Raw genomic sequence first — 5,574 nt, forward strand, 5'->3', positions numbered from 1 at the left:
TTATCAAAAGTCCGTCTTTTCCTTAGGAGTACAGAGATATTTATACTAGGAACAGCCCTCCTAGATAGGTATAAACATGAGATAGAAATGAAGAGTTAGTCATCGAGAGCTCCTGAGTTGTTCCCGCGTGGCTGTTGGCCTTCTGCACAGTCTTCAATGTTTTGGTCATAACTCCTTCTTGGGAAGTCCAAATGACGTGCCGTTGGTTGCGTTGGAAACTTAACTTGATACACATTCACACCATTTGTAGTATGTTCCACAAAATCTTGTACATTGGTACAGTTTTACATGGCAACTTTAGCTTCATGCAGGCTGTTGAGCTTCTGACCAGTATGCATTAAAACTGGACTTCAAGAGTTTTCCAACAAGTACCCATTAGCCTTCATAGCTTTTGGGAATCAAAAGTTATGATTACTTCTTTCAGACTGTTCTGCAGAACTGGATGAATTTGAACGTGGTTCTTCTTTGTATTCATTGCCTTGTGTGTTCTTGTCATCCTCCTTGGTAAAGCTGAGTAATAGCAATGTACTTGACTTAGGCAGTATATAATTCTCATTAATATTTAAATGAACTTCACAAAGTAGTGCGTTCACCTCTTGTTGTAGTTCCTTTGCTCGACTACGTGTGGTCCTTTAAAGACTTGGGCTGGTGTAGTTGTACTCGGCATGGTCGGTGTGGAGGTCGGCGATGTAGGTGAGGCCTGCATGGTTGGGATGTCCTCATCATCCTCCCCCTCTTGAATAGGAGTCATCCTCGACTCTGATTCTTCTAGTCCGAAGAATGGTGTTAAGTCAGCAACATTGAAGGATCTGCTAACACCATAATCTTTAGGGAGCTCTATCTTATAAGCATTATCATTGATCTTGGACAACACTCTGAATGGACCATCTCCTCGTGGCATCAATTTGGATTTGCGCTTCTCTTGAACGTGGTCTTTGCGAAGGTGTACCCACACTAAATCTCCAGGCTCAAATGTCACCTTCTTGCGATGCTTGTTTGCCCATGCAGCATAGTACTTGGACCTTTTTTCTATTGTCTCTTTGGTCTTCTCATGAATCTTCTTGACATAAGACGCACGCTTGGTTGCTTCCATGTTACTCCTTTCCTGCAATGGTAGAGGCAACAAATCGACAGGAGCGAGTGGTTTGAAACCATATACAACTTCAAAGGGACACATATTAGCTATAGAGTGTACTGCCCTATTGTATGCAAATTCCACATGTGGCAAGCACTCTTCCCATTCTTTCAAGTTCTTCTTGATCAAGGCTCGCAGCAACATAGAAAGTGTTCTATTCACTACTTCAGTTTGCCCATCCGTTTGAGGGTGGCATGTGGTGGAAAACAGCAACCTTGTCCCTAGTTTGGCCCACAATGTCTTCCAGAAGTAGCTCAAAAACTTGGTGTCACGGTTGGAAACAATTGTTTTGGGCATGCCATGTAATCTCACAATATCCCTAAAAAATAGAGAGGCTATGTGGGAAGCATCATCACTTTTATGACAAGGTATAAAATGTGCCATTTTAGAGAATCGATCAACGACAACAAATACTGAATCCCTCCCCCTCTTTGTCCTAGGTAATCCTAAAACAAAATCCATGCTAATATCTTCCCAAGGAGCATTAGGAACAGGCAAGGGAGTATATAATCCATGGGGGTTTAGTTTTGACTTAGCTTTGTGACAAGTGATGCATCTTTGCACAAGCCGTTGAACATCTCTTCTCATCTTCGGCCAATAGAAATGGTCAGCAAGCATCTCATATGTCTTTTTCCATCCAAAGTGACCCATCAGACCACTTGAATGTGTTTCCTGTAACAACAAGAGTCTAACAGAGCAACTTGGAACACACAATTTGTTAGCTCTAAACAAAAATCCATCATGAATATGATATTTTTCCCATCCTTTTCCAGTTGTACATTTGGCATAAGGTTTTGAAAAATTCATGGTCAGTGGGGTATAATTCTTTTATGTTTTCAAGTCCCGGCATCTTTACTTCAAGTTGATTTAACAAAACATTTTTACGGGATAAAGCATCAGCAACAATGTTTTCTTTACCTTTCTTGTATTTCACAACATATGGAAAAGTTTCTATGAATTCAACCCATTTGGCATGTCTACGATTCAGTTTTGCTTGGCCCTTTAAATACTTCAAAGCCTCATGATCTGAATGAATAACAAATTCCTTTGGCCATAAGTAATGTTGCCAAGTCTCAAGTGCTCTTACCAAAGCATACAGCTCCTTGTCATATACCGAATAGTTCAGTTGTGCTCCTCCCAACTTCTCATTGAAGTATGCAACGGGTTGTCCGTTTTGCATGAGAACACCTCCAATCCCAATCCCACTTGCATCACATTCAACCTCAAAGGTTTTAGTGAAATCCGGCAACACAAGCAAGGGGGCTTCGGATAATCTTTACTTCAATTCTTGGAAAGCTTTCTCTTGTGGTTCACCCCATTGGAAGGCAACACCTTTCTTTGACAGCTCATTTAATGGAGCAGCTATGGTGCTGAAATCTCTCACAAATCTCCTGTAAAAACCAGCAAGTCCATGGAAACTTCTCACCTGACTTACATTTTCAGGAGTCGGCCAATCCTTGATTGCTTTCACCTTTGATTCATCAACTTGAATTCCTGAACCTGAAACTACAAAACCAAGAAACACAACCTGATGTGTACAAAATGTGCACTTCTCCAGGTTAGCAAATAATTTTTCCTTTCTTAGCACATCCAAAACTTGCTGAATATGAGCAACATGTTCCTCCAATGTCTTGCTGTAAATTAGGATATCATCAAAGTAAACAACAACAAATTTTCCAATGAATGCTCGCAAGACATGGTTCATTAATCTCATGAATGTACTGGGTGCATTAGTCAATCCGAAAGGCATAACTAACCACTCATACAACCCAAACTTTGTTTTGAAAGCAGTTTTCCATTCATCTCCAAGTTTCATTCTAATTTGATGGTAACCACTTCTTAAATCAATTTTAGAAAATATCATAGATCCACTCAATTCATCTAACATACCATCTAGCCTAGGAATAGGATGACAATATCGAACAGTGATGTTATTTATGGCTCTACAGTCCACACACATCCTCCAGGAACCATCTTTCTTTGGCACCAAAATCACAGGGATAGCACAAGGACTTAAACTTTCACGCACATAACCTTTATCTAAAAGTGCTTGTACTTGCCTTTGAATTTCCTTTGTTTCTTCAGGGTTGGTGCGGTATGCTGGACGGTTTGGAAGTGCAGCTCTAGGGATGAGATCAATTTGATGTTCCATGCCACGCAAGGGAGGAAGTCCAGCAGGTGTCTCCTCTGGAAAAACATCTTCATATTCCTGTAACACACATGCAACAACACTAGGGATAGATGTTAAGTCATTAGCTGAAAGCAATGTGTCCTTGCACACAAGTATGATCAATACTTGGTCTGGGTTTTTCCTCACATCTCTCATTTCAGATTTGGTGGTCATCATCACTAAATTCTCTCCCTCTCGTTTCTTGTTTTCTCTCATGTTTAGCTTGTGGCTCTCACTCACCGATTTGTGGAGGGCACTCGAATTATTTTTCTCTCCTTCTTTTCCACTCTCATTCCTCACATTGGAGTTCTTTTGTAAGTGCTCAGCGAGGATTTGCTGCGGTGTCATGGGTTTAAGAATCAACTCCTTGCCCTTCCACTTAATAGTGTATTGATTGGTCCGACCACAATGTAGACAGGACCGATCATATTGCCATGGTCTTCCTAGTAGCATATGACACACTGTCATGGGTGCCACATCACACTCCACAATGTCAATGTATTCACCAATCTTGAAAGGAATTTTCACTCTATGTGCAATCTTAATTGAACCTGAATTATTTAACCATTGCACATGATAAGGATGAGGATGTTTCAGCAGCTTTAAACCAAGCTTGTCAACCATTTCCTTGCTAGCAAGATTGTGGCAGCTTCCACCATCAATGATTACTTTACACACCTTGTCTTCAACCTTGGCTCTGGTTTGGAAAAGATTGTGCCGCTGTCCATTTTCAGCTTCACTCATTTGCACACTCAAAATTTGAGTTACAACAAGAGCAGCTCCAGTTTCAAATTCACAGATGTCCTGCTCCAGATTACCCTCCTCTTCAACCTCTTCATGTTCTTTATCACTAGCAAATTCATACTCTCCTTGGTCATTTACAATAATAGTCCGATTATTTGGACACTCCTTTATAACATGACCACGACCACCACACTTGAAGCATTGAATCCCACTACTCTTGGTGGAAGAACCCACTGAAGTAGATGATGAGTCTGCTGATTTGTTCCTCTCATTTGGAGCAGCCAACTCTTTACCACTAGAAGCACTAAAATTGCTTAAGCGTGTACCACCATTTGAGTTGGAAGTTGAACCTCTACTTGCACTACCTCGTGGTGTGAATTTGCTTACACTTGGGACACTTTTCGAGCTGAAAGATACTGCTCTATTGGGCTTCATGTACTGCTACAATTGTCGTTCAGCTTTGCTTGCTTGATGGACCAACTCAATAAGATTGCGGTACTGCTGAAATTCAACAATACGCTGAATATTACGATGCAGTCCTGACATAAAACGTGCAATTGATTGCTCTTCATCTTCATATACATTGGCTCTAATCATTACCTTCTCCATTTTTTTGTAATACTCATCAACACTAAGGCTTCCTTGCTTCAAATTCTGTAGCTTGTCAAAAAGATCACGACGATAATGTTTGGGGGACAAATCTTGCCCTCATTTCTCTCTTCATTTCAGCCCATGAACGGACATCACCTTGGCCAGCTTCTTCTCTATCATTTAGCATTTGCTCCCACCAGATTAGAGCATAACCATCGAACTCAAGAGCAGCCATGGCCATCTTCTTCTGCTCAGAATAGTTGTGCAAGCGAAATATTTTATCCACCTTCAATTCCCATGTAAGATATGCTTCAGGGTCAGACCCGCCATCAACCTTGGGCATGGTGAATTTTAACTTGCCAAACCTCTCCTCGTTGGGCTGATTATGCCCACAATTCCCGTGGTGACGTCGACGGTTATCATGATGGGGCTGATCAACCTCATTGTCTTCTTCCTCTTCACTCCCACTTCCCTCTAGTTCAAGACCTCTCTCATGGCCACGAGCAGCACCTCTACCACCATTTCCACGTCCTGGAAGTGGAGGTCTTCTTGCATTTGCAGCAGCTCGCTCTCTACGTCTTTGTTGTTCTCTTGCAGGTCGAGCAGCAGCTTCTTCTTCCATTTCATCAATTTCTTCTTCATGATGACTTCCATTTGCATTATCACGAGGTGGATTTTGCAAACGGGCCATAAGTGCTTGAAAATTGTTCGTTAACTCTTCCATGCTTTGCTTCAACTCGTTAAATTGTGTCATGGTGACACAATCTTCAATCTGATCTTCACCACTCATCTTCCTGTGAAATTAATGACAGCAAAGCAACAAATATATGTGGAATAGGAAGTTATATGTGGAAACTCACAACCTCACCTCTCTTACCAACCGAAGCTCTTATGAATTCCTACGAATTACAAAAGGGCCAAAGCGCGGTGGTAT

General features: G+C 41.4%; 1 pseudogene; it reads right to left on the bottom strand.

The window, feature by feature from the left end:
• Positions 1-589: 589 nt before the first annotated feature.
• Positions 590-4,484, bottom strand: LOC140222221 (uncharacterized; annotated as a pseudogene).
• Between the last annotated feature and the right edge of the window lie 1,090 nt (positions 4,485-5,574).

The sequence above is a fragment of the Setaria viridis genome, chromosome 3, assembly GCF_005286985.2.
Source record: "Setaria viridis chromosome 3, Setaria_viridis_v4.0, whole genome shotgun sequence".
NCBI classification, from domain to species: domain Eukaryota; kingdom Viridiplantae; phylum Streptophyta; class Magnoliopsida; order Poales; family Poaceae; genus Setaria; species Setaria viridis.